At 41.6% G+C, this 11,963-nt stretch overlaps 1 long non-coding RNA gene across 12 annotated transcripts; it reads left to right on the top strand.

The window, feature by feature from the left end:
* LOC119349338 lies at nucleotides 1-6,098 on the top strand. Of its 12 annotated transcripts, none has more exons than XR_005169375.1 (4): nucleotides 1-111; nucleotides 194-281; nucleotides 502-3,190; nucleotides 3,742-6,098. It is a non-coding gene; the product is annotated as an uncharacterized LOC119349338 (long non-coding RNA). The 12 variants fall into 12 exon arrangements; XR_005169374.1 differs by having other exon boundaries at nucleotides 462-3,190; XR_005169370.1 differs by having other exon boundaries at nucleotides 191-281.
* Nucleotides 6,099-11,963: the final 5,865 nt, after the last annotated feature.

Raw genomic sequence — 11,963 nt, 5'->3', positions numbered from 1 at the left:
CGACCTCTCCCTTCCTGTCCAGCTTCCTCCATGGTTGCTCTACTTCAACACGACATGGACGGATTCCACATCCACCGACCCACTGACGCCATGGACGGAGGTCCAACCCTTGTGCGTGCATCTCATCTATCCTCTCCCCACTCTTGGATTTACTATTTACTAGGCTAATTGCTTGGTCCTGTTGTTTCAGCAGCAGCAGCAGGCCGCCATTTTCATTGATTTGAGGAATTCCTGCAAGTGATTGATGGTGTGCAGGCCATGGAGGGCTTCAACCCATCAAGGTACACTGCTCCAAACCCCCTCTGTTCGATTAGATTGGACCAAATCCATTGATTTCTTCTTCCATTCTCATCTTGTTTGCCCGAGGAGACCAACTGAATTCATGGACTATATTATTATTTTTGGTCTTGTGAATGCTGGCCAAATTCCTTGATTTTATTTGATTCGGTTCGATTTCGCAGGCGTGGTTCCTATCTTGCTCTCTTATTTTTCTTCATACAGGGCCGATCAATTGTCACGGTGTCCTTAAGCACAATTCACAAGCTTCCCCGTTATCTCTGGGTTATAGATTTGTTGCACTCAATGGAAACTGGGAGCATCACTCTCCTTGACTGGAACCAGTGGCCAGATTATAGATCACACAAGCTGTTGGTGAGCTTTTCCTTTTGATTTCTATATCTCTGGGTTATAGATCATCTCCTACTTGCTAGAATTTATTTTCTGTGCCTCTGATAACTCCATGTTCTGTATGTTATTAAAGTTTTTGTCTGAATATTGTGTCCGAGCAAGCACTGTGGGACATCGATCTTTGCAGATCCAGTCATGTCAACATACCCATAGGATGCCTTTGAATTTTATCTGTGCCAGCAGACCATACAGATTTAATTTTGTAGGTTCGGTGATACATCTGCTCTCATGGCATGCAAAACAGCAACCTTCTCCTTCTTTATATTGTGATTTTAAAAATTAGCATTGGTTTGCGGAACCCCTGGAATAATTGAAGTGGGGTTAAAGGGAGAAGTTCGTTGTCTGACCAGTTCTGAATATTTTACAGTCTAATGGCCTTTAGAATTCATGCATTTTTACTACCTCCTCCAAATTTGCTACATTGTAGTAATAAGTTAAAAGGAGCTACTATTTGTTCTTAGAGGTTAGCATAGCAAGATTAACTGGTGGATGACCCGATGCTTATTTCCTCTTGCTTGCTATATGTCATGATTCATGACCTCCATATGTTCAAATCACGACTCGGGGGCATCAGTTAGTGGCGCATATACTCCGCCGTTGTGATTCCTCGAATGATGCTCATTTAGTCATTTTATAGATTTAGATATCGATTTTTAAGCCCTATGCTCCTTCCATTTTAGGATCTGCTAATTTTCATTCTACTATGTGTAGCGCTGCTCACATGAAACCCATCACTCATTTGCACATAGGTTAAAGATGGAGATAAAGACAGTCTTTTGTGACCAAGGGGTGGAATTCTTTTCAGCTTACAGAAACCTTCTTACCAGCATCGCTTCTTGCCGACGCACTAATCTTTAAAAACGAACTGATAGCTACATGATTTTACTTTGTTTTCCTTGGTTTAAATCATGTATATAGTGTAGTGTCTGCTTTTTGACAATTTCTTATTCACCTGTATGCTTTCTTTTGCAAGTTCATTCCCAATCTCTAATAGCCAATTAATGACTGCATGATCTGGTTCTGCTTTAGTGCCCTCAAACTGTACTTTCAGTCAGATGCCCATTGAATAATGATTGCTTAATCTTCCTATCCTTTTCCTTTGAAATTGTGCTTCACAAATAGTAGTCAAACAAGACTACCATTTACTCAGGCCATGCTTTCAATCCCATGCCTATTGACTAATGATTGCTTCTTCAGGCATGGAAATCCATGTGCTGACGGTGCTTGCAAATATTTTCAGCCATGGAATATGTGATGTAAGGTGCAGGGGAGTATGCATGTCCCCATTGGCAGAGATCCCTGCTTTTGAGATTTTTCCGTTTAAAATTCAGATATGTCGAGTTAAGTAAAATTCAGTGGTGAAGAAAGTCTTACGATGTACAATTATTTTAGTGTAAATCTCTGTTGGAAAAAAAATCAGTTAGTAAAGAATGAATACATCATCCTTTTTGTTATAACAATGTTTATGATACTTTGTTGTAGAGAACAAAGGGGTTGTAAGATATATGGCATAACATGATAAAAAACAGTGAAATCTTAGGTAAAGAGGTGAGACTCACATATATGTAAACTTATTTTCTTCCCTGTAGAACAATAGCTTTTGTTAGCTAAAGAGGTTAGACTCACATGAGTTTCCTTTTGGCCAGATTTTAATGATTTATATTATGCTGTGTTGTTCTCTTAGATATGCTTGCTGCTCCGGTATCAAGTGAAGATCTTGGTTCAATATGCTTGTCCACCGCCTGAAGTATTTGGATGAACAGTATGTCAATGTCAACCTACATGATGATGACTTTTTCTACGCCGAGCATTGTGATCAAGGTATTTCTTTCTGCACACAGAAATTAAAATGTATAGATGGATGAAAATGGAACATAAATTAAAATGTTATAGCTTGGAAAACACTTGTATGCACTAATAGTTTCTACTGGCTACCTCCATAAGTAAAGAACAAACCTTGGTTGATATGATAATAAATTGTTGGATGACAAAAACCAATAACTGGGATCCGTTGGAACAAGAAACTTCAACTTGTAATGCACATCCGCCATCAATTGATAATAAATTGTTTAGTCTTTATGCCTGAGCATTACGTTTATGTAAATTATATCATTAGGTATAATTTTTTGCCTACAAACATGCTCTGAACTGAGATGTGTCCATCTGCCTACAACACCAAGATCCATAGAGCAGACAGGCCAGAAGAAATAAGATTGCCCTTTTTCCGGAGAAAGAAAATGAATTGCGCTAAGTTGCAATGATATGTTGATGGGAGAAACTATTCATGACAAGTATCTCAAATATCCCAAATGTTAGTGTAGTTACACGTATTTCTTAGACCGTTGTTTATATGTTTGTAATGTTATATGTTAAGATATCGCAATGGTGGGTTGCATATTTTTCACGTGTAAGTTTAATTTGCATGTTCGACCATTAGCGTCACAATACTTATATATAGCACATAATCTTTGTGAATAGAGGTATGCTAAAAGCTAAGGAGAGGGTAGGGCTGGAATTCGAGCCGAGTCGAGCCAGCTCGGCTCGACTCGTTAGAGCTCGTTTCGTTAACGAGCTAGCTCGACTCGACTCGTTACTATAACGAGCTCAAACCCAAGATTGGCTCGACTCGTATAACTCGCGAGCTGACTCGTTTAGCTTGTTAAGCTCATTTAAGATATAATCATAAAGCCCTCAAATATGATAAAAATGATTATGTATATATTACACATATATATCACTATACAATTGTAATTTTCTTGTAACGTGTGAGTCTCCTAGGAGGCTAGGCCTTCAACTGCTCGGCCGTGGGTTGTGCGCCTGGGACGTAGGCTGTTTAGTGGCTGATCTTTCTTTGTATTGGGAGTGGCTGATCTATTGTATCGAGCCTAACAAGTTACACGAGTACTCGTGAGATTGGCTCGTTTAACTTGGTCTATAAACGATCTTAAACTAAAGCTCGGCTCGACTTGTTATTCTTTGAGTTCGAGTCGATTCGAGCCGAGTCACGAGCTACTTGTTTAGCTCGCGAGCTTTGAGCTTTTTTTCCAGCCCTAGAGAGGGCTTATATCTTTGTGAATGCATCCATGTAGCTAGGCGATTAACGGAGAGTCGGGTAGAAGCATGTTGATGATATAGAATAGTCACAAGTATACCGTTTATTTAACAACAGTGCATAGTTAGCATGTATCTTATACTCCCTCCGTAAACTAATATAAGAGCGTTTAGAATACTAAATTAGTGATCTAAACGCTCTTATATTAGTTTACAGAGGGAGTAATATATATTATCTTACTTTTGTTGACATCTTTTGAGAAATTTAGTCACAACGATTCAAGAGCTTGTTATGTAACTTTGTATGCATATGTCAAAGAAAAAAATCCCTGTTGTGGTGTGTCCATTATGATTATCCTTATACAGTGGGCACCACTACTTGCTGTCCGGATAAGCTTACTCCTTAATACTACTCTACATTTAGGAATGCAGTGAGTATGTGGTGTTTTTTTCTGATGTGCAGAGTGGTGCAGTTGGATAGTTGTTCAAGATAATTTTGCCTGAAGTTTTGATATATTTTTATATTTTGATATAATGTGAACTGCCCAAAAAATAGACAAATAGGAAAATTATATGGTCATTGGATGATCTGGTTAATTGTCATTCAAAGACATGAGATCGAAAGAATGTTTCCTTGATGTCCACTTTTAATGAGCTAATAATAATTATCTTTTGGCCTTGTTTTAGTTGAACCGTGCATTGCGCATTGCATTCAAGGTTATTAATTGTTTGGGATGAACATTCAATTTCTTTTCATGTCATTTCTTGATGATTAGTTCCATTGACACAAATAGTTCCCGAATGTTAATAATGGCCACTTGGGAATTCCAATGTGTGCTTTCAGATGTATGTATCTAACTTTGGAGTCCATTCATGCATATTCAGCATGTTTCTGCCGCGCTCCGCATCTCACCGGTGGCCTCTGTAAGATGTTGTGCTCTTATAGAATTTAGAGCAGCGGCCTTTTACAACGAATACTGCATAACATGGTGTTGTCCAGTGGGATGTGGAATTTTTTGTTTGATTCATTTACTATCCTTGGTGCTAATTTACATATCTTAGACTCCTTTGCTTTGTTTCAGCAGTAGAATATACAAGATAGGCAAATACTTCTAAGTTTTTTGTGAAATTCTGATCCACTGGTGATTTTTTCTTTTCTTAAAAAAGTGTTGGGGGTGCTAAATAACTATGGGCTCAGGCTCAAGGCCATACTTGTTATTGCCAATGGGTTATTGCTATGTATTTTTACATGCCGGCGGTTCGAAGTTGATAATGATTTCTGCATGTCTACACATAGTTTATTCATGCCACTGGAAAAAGCACCAACAATGTTGTGTGCAGAGATGTCTTGGAGGGACAACACAGGTTTGTTTTCCATACATGCCAATCCACCTTATTATATTAGGACATATTACACATCTCCTTTAATATATTTTTCTGATTTATGTGCATATTATGCATACAATGATGAGCTGTTCTGTTAGGATAATTTCAATTAAGGAGCTTTACTAAATAATAGTACAACGATGTACTGAAGGAGGCTTTGCAACTAGCAAGGTACTCTGTTTACAATCTGATTGTGATATGTCTTAATAGATGTGTGGCTGTTCTGTTCTCTCAGACAATATAAAGCATGGTTCTATATGCCCTGCTAATTTTGTAACTTCCAATGTTTTGTGGAGCCTTTCACGTTTGCACTAGTGTAACCGTGTAACCTTGCACGTATGCTACAGTAGGGCAGAGTTGGTGTAGCATCATTAGTTTCTTTGTTGATATATTAACAAGTTATCCTGTCCAATTTCTAGAATGTTTGGCACCCTGTTCGCGTGCAAGATTTACTAGGAGCGCCCTCTTCCTTGACACAGCGAGCATCGAACAGGGGCGCTCCCAGGGGATGCATGGCCATCAGGCGCATCTCCTTCGTTTGGCCGCCGCTTCCCTTTGACATCAGCTAAGTGAACAGCAAACGCGGCACCACATCATTCACTTTCCTACCATAGTTTGACAGCTGATGCCGGTGCTTCGCTCCACTACTCCATCATAGCATGTAAAAATGTTTAAATTCAGAAATAACATTTTGCCTTCTACACTTGCACTGTTTGGGTTAGTAAAAATGTAACTAAGCTCAGTGGATGGTGTTATTTGAAGCCAGATTATAGGATTTTTCCTCGATCTAGAATTTGGTATGATGTATAACCATCAGTTCAAAAATGTACAACCATCAGTTCATTAGATGATTCCTTTATGTTATTCCAAAGGCTTAGCAATGAATAGCCTGTTTTCTCTTTCTTTTTTTCTAAGAGGGAATAAACACTAGTAGAAAAGGGGGTAATGGTCCGGGTCAGCCCATTAGTCCTGTTCAATCCAGAACCGGGACCAATGGAGGCATTGGACCCGGTTCGTGAGCCCCGGGGGCCGGCCGAGCCACGTGGGCCATTGGTCCCGGTTCGTCTGGACCTTTTGGTCCCGGTTGGTGGGACGAACTGGACCAATGTGCCTTGGTCCTGGCCCACCACCATTGGTTCCGGTTGGTGGCCTGAACCGGGACCAAAGGCTTCCCTTTAGTCCCGATTCAAGCCACGAACCACGACCAATTAATTGCCTATATATACCCCTCGCCCGCGAGCAGAGCACTCTCACTGCTCTGTTTTTTGTGGCCGGCGAGGAGAGAGCTTTGTGGTGCTCTAGCTCACCTCCTATGCACACGAGGTGTTCGATGGAATGTCCGAGGTACACTACTGAAGCTTTCTCCTCTCCAAGCTCGACCTCCAAGCTCCATTTTCCTCAATATTTGTCTAGGTTTAGCGGTCCGTCACGTCCCGTCCCCGTCGATCGCCCACGCCGATCTCGTCGCCGGCACCACCATGGTGAGCCTCTTGTTCTTATCTTCTTTCTGAAAGGAAAAAAAATTCTTACTTGTATGTTTATATAGGTACTTGTATAATTTTCTTACTTTTATTATTGCATCTTATGTAGTGCGATGGTTTTGGTATCCGCCCCCGTTGGTCCTCATCCTGTCTATGATTCGGATGTGGTATATATTATCTGTTCATAACTATTGTTTCATCTATTGTTTATGACAATTATGCCGACCAACGTGACATAGATTTTATTTATCTAGGAGGTTGTTGAACCGGAAATTCCAATTGACCCTATTGTCGAGAGGTTAAATTTAGTTGAAGAAAAAAACAATTTCTTGAAGGAAAAAATTAGAAAAATTGAGGAGGAGAAGATGATATTGGAGTTGCATGTTGCGGATGTCGTGGATGATCACAAGATCAAGATGGATGCAATGCGCTTGAAGATTAGAAAGATTAGAAAATATGCCATTCATACCGAGGCTTGGTATCATTATGCCGTTGGATCAGTTGTTACATTGGTTGCGATTATGATCGCATTTGTTTTCGCATTGAAATGTTTTACATAGTTTCATTGTATGGTTTAATTAATTTAGATGCTTTGCAGAGCTTTATGTTGTTAGATGAGAACTATGTATGTACTTTGGTTTTAATGTGATAATAAACTTCTATTAATTTGGTCACTTAATTATCTATTCATGATGTTCTGTAATGATTTTTGACACACTTAATTATATATAATGCACGCAGATGAACCGACAATGGATGTACGGTTCAAGACACACCTCCGAATACATTAAGGGCGTGCATGAATTTTTCGAAGTGGCTGAGGCAAACAAGCAGAATGGTTTTATGTGTTGTCCATGCCCTATATATGGGAATACGAAGTCTTACTCTGACCGAAAAATCCTTCACACCCACCTGCTTTACAAGGGTTTCATGCCACACTATAATGTTTGGACGAGGCACGGAGAAATATGGGTTATGATGGAAGACGGCGAAGAAGAAAAGTACGATGACAACTATGTGCCCCCTGAATACGGTGATGCTACTGAAGATCAAGAGGAACCAGACGATGTGCACGATGATGCTGCAACAGGCGAAGCTGCTAAAGATCAAGAGGAACCAGATGATGTGCCCGATGATGATGATCTCCGCCGGGTCAATGTCGATGCAAGGACGCAATGCGAAAGTCAAAAGGAGAAGCTGAAGTTCGATCGCATGTTAGAGGACCACAAAAAAGGGTTGTACCCCAATTGCGAAGATGGCAACACAAAGCTCGGTACCGTACTGGAATTGCTGCAGTGGAAGGCGGAGAATGCTGTGCCTGACAAAGGATTTGAGAAGCTACTGAAAATATTGAAGAAGAAGCTTCCAAAGGATAAAGAATTGCCCGACAGTACATACGCAGCAAAGAAGGTCGTATGCCCTCTAGGATTGGAGATGCAGAAGATACATGCATGCCCTAATGACTGCATCCTCTACCGCGGTGCAAACAAGGATCTGAACGCATGTCCGGTATGCGGTGCATTACGGTATAAGATCAGACGAGATGACCCTGGTGATGTTGACGGCGAGCCCCCCCAGGAAGAGGGTTCCTGCGAAGGTGATGTGGTATGCTCCTATAATACCATGGTTGAAACGTCTGTTCAGAAACGGAGAGCATGCCAAGTTGATGTGATGGCACATTGAGGACCGTAAGAAAGACGGGAAGTTGAGAGCACCCGCTGACGGGTCATAGTGGAGAAAAATCGACAGAAAGTACTGGGATGAGTTTGCAAGTGACCCAAGGAACGTATGGTTTGCTTTAAGTGCGGATGGCATTAATCCTTTCGGGGAGCAGAGCAGCAATCACAACACCTGGCCCGTGACTCTATGTATGTATAACCTTCCTCCTTGGATGTGCATGAAGCGAAAGTTCATTATGATGCCAGTTCTCATCCAAGGCCCTAAGCAACCCGGCAACGACATTGATGTGTACCTAAGGCCATTAGTTGAAGAACTTTTACAGCTGTGGAATGGAAATGGTGTACGTACGTGGGATGAGCACAAACAGGAGGAATTTCACCTAAAGGCGTTGCTGTTCGTGGCCATCAACGATTGGCCCGCTCTCAGTAACCTTTCAGGACAGACAAACAAGGGATACCATGCATGCATGCACTGTTTACTTGACACTGATAGTATATACCTGGGAAGCTGCAGGAAGAATGTGTACCTGTGCCATCGTCGATTTCTTCCGACCAACCATCAATGTCGAAAGAAAGGCAAGCATTTCAAAGGCGTGGCAGATCACCGGAGAAAACCCGCCATGCGTACCGGTGATCACGTACTTGCTATGGTCAATGATTTACACGTAATCTTTGGAAAGGGTCCCGGCGGACTAGCTGTTCCGAGTGACGCTGGGGGACACACATCCATGTGGAAGAAGAAATCTATATTTTGAGACCTACGCTATTGGAAAGACCTAAAGGTCCGCTCTTCGATCGACGTGATGCACGTGACGAAGAACCTTTGCGTGAACCTGCTAGGCTTCTTGGGCGTGTATGGGAAGACAAAAGATACAGCTGCGGCACGGGAGGACCTGCAACGTTCGCACGAAAAAGACGGCATGCCTTCATAGCAGTATGAAGGTCCTGCCAGCTATGCTCTTACCAAAGAAGAGAAGGAAATCTTCTTTGAATGCCTGCTTAGTATGAAGGTCCCGACTGGCTTCTCGTCGAATATAAAAGGAATAATAAATATGTCAGAGAAAAAGTTTCAGAACCTAAAGTCTCATGACTGCCACGTGATTATGACGCAACTGCTTCCGGTTGCATTGAGGGGGCTTCTACCGGAAAACGTCCGATTAGCCATTGTGAAGCTATGTGCATTCCTCAATGCAATCTCTCAAAAGGTGATCGATCCAGAAATCATACCAAGGCTAAGGAGTGATGTGGTGCAATGTCTTGTCAGTTTCGAGCTGGTGTTCCCACCATCCTTCTTCAATATCATGGCGCACGTTCTAGTTCATCTAGTTGACGAGATTGTCATTCTGGGCCCCATATTTCTACACAATATGTACCCCTTTGAGAGGTTCATGGGAGTCTTAAAGAAATATGTCCGTAACCGTGCTAGGCCAGAAGGAAGCATCTCCATGGGCCATCAAACAGAGGATGTCATCGGGTTTTGTGTTGACTTCATTCCTGGCCTTAAGAAGATAGGTCTCCCTCAATCACGGTATGAGGGGAGACTGACTGGAAAATGCACGCTTGGAAGGGACTCAATAATATGCAGGGACGGATATTCTTGGTCTCAAGCACGTTACACAATTCTACAGAACTCTACCTTGGTGACCCCGTATGTCGATGAACACAAGAACAGTCTGCGCTCCAAACACCCGGAGCAGTGCGACGACTGGATTACATGTGTAACACATTAGGACTTTCAGCAGTTGGTTGGAAGCACGTCTCAGAGGTGACAACACTGTTTGTGATGAGCTGTACTTGTTGTCCAGAGGACCATCTTCGACTGTTACGATTTGGAATGGATACGAGATAAATGAGAATACATTTTACACGATTGACCAAGATCAAAAGAGCACCAACCAAAACAGCGGTGTCCGCTTTGATGCAACAACCGAGAGGGGAAAGGACACATATTATGGTTACATAGTGGACATATGGGAACTTGACTATGGACATGATTTTAAGGTCCCTTTGTTTAAGTGCAAATGGGTCAATCTGTCAGGAGGCGGGGTACAGGTAGACCCATAGTACGGAATGACAATAGTGGATCTGAAAAATCTTGGGTACACGAACGAACCGTTCGTCCTAGCCAATAATGTGGCACAGGTTATCTATGTGAAGGACATGTCTACCAGACCGAAAAAAAGAAAAGATAAGGAAGCGAATACATCATACGATGAGTCAAAGCGCCACATAGTTCTTTCAGGAAAAAGGGACATCATGGGAGTGGAGGGCAAGACAGACATATCTGAAGATTATGAAAAGTTTCATGAAATTCCTCCCTTCAAAGTCAAGGCTGACCCCAGCATCCTGATAAGCGATGAAGAGTATCCATGGTTACGGCACAATAAGCAAATGACACAAGCGAAGAAAAAGTGAAGACTTTCTTCCACAACTATTATGATGATACCATGCCAACTTTGTAACACACGAGTATGATACCATTGTCCGTTTTGTACATGCACATGCTATGTGGGTGAATTTATGATACCATGCCAACTTTCAATTTTTTCATAGTTCATTTAAAATGCTTTAATGTCTTATGGTTTGGCCCTCGTAATAATTAAAAATAGCAACAATAAATATTTTGTTGTAAGTAGAAACAAAATAAAATAAATAAAGCAAGAAAGAAAACAAAAAAACAAAAAAGTGTTTTCAAATTTGAAAACTAATGGCACTAACAAAAAGTTTATAATTTTTCTAAAACTAAAAGCAAAAAGAAATAAAAATACAGCAAAAAACAAAAGAAAACAAATAATGCAAAAAACAAAACAAAAAAATAATTAAAAATAGCAACAATAAGTATTTTGTTGTAAGTACAAACAAAATAAAATAAATAAAGTAAGAAAAAAACAAAAAAACAAAAAAAGTGTTTTCAAATTTGAAAACTAATGGCACCAACAGAAAGTTTATAATTTTTTCAGAACTAAAAGCAAAAAGAATTAAAAAATAAAGCAAAAAACAAAAGAAAATAAATAATGCAGAAAACAAAATAAAAAAACTGAAAAATAATTAAAAATAGCAACAATAAGTATTTTGTTGTAAGTAGAAACAAAATAAAATAAATAAAGCAAGAAAGAAAACAAAAAAAATTGCCTCCTACTGGGCCCCCACGGCGTGAATACGACTAGAAACCGTACCATGGGCCAGGATTCAGGCCCGCAGTATGCCCAGCAGGCCCATCAGGCAAAGCAGTAGCAAATAGGCCCGCAAGCCTATGGTGGAGAGGAGCTCGAGAGGGGTGCGGCAGTGGGGCTTATAAACCACTGCGCGCCCCTCTCAACTAGCGAGGTGGGACTAAACTTTGGCCCCGACGCGGGCAGCACAGGGTCCTTTGGTCCCGGTTGGTGCCACCAACCGGGACCAAAGGTCACCGCTTCCCGCCCGGTGGGTTGCTGAAAAGAGGCCTTTGGTCCCGGTTGGTGGTACCAACCGGGACTAAAGGGGGCATTAGTCCCGGTTGGAGTCACGAATCGGGACCAATGCCCTTGCTATATATACAGCACTTAGGAAAATTTGACGAACACATCACCAGTTGCCGCCCGACGACGCCGCCAGGCTGCCCAGATCGACGCCGTCCGCTGCCCCGACGCCGCCCGCTGCCCAGACACCGTCCCCGCCGCCCCGACGCTGTCTGCGCGCC

This window comes from Triticum dicoccoides, chromosome 1B (assembly GCF_002162155.2).
Source record: "Triticum dicoccoides isolate Atlit2015 ecotype Zavitan chromosome 1B, WEW_v2.0, whole genome shotgun sequence".
NCBI lineage: Eukaryota > Viridiplantae > Streptophyta > Magnoliopsida > Poales > Poaceae > Triticum > Triticum dicoccoides.
The sequence above is the reverse complement of the archived record's forward strand: the minus strand, read 5'-3'. Positions and strand labels throughout refer to the sequence as shown.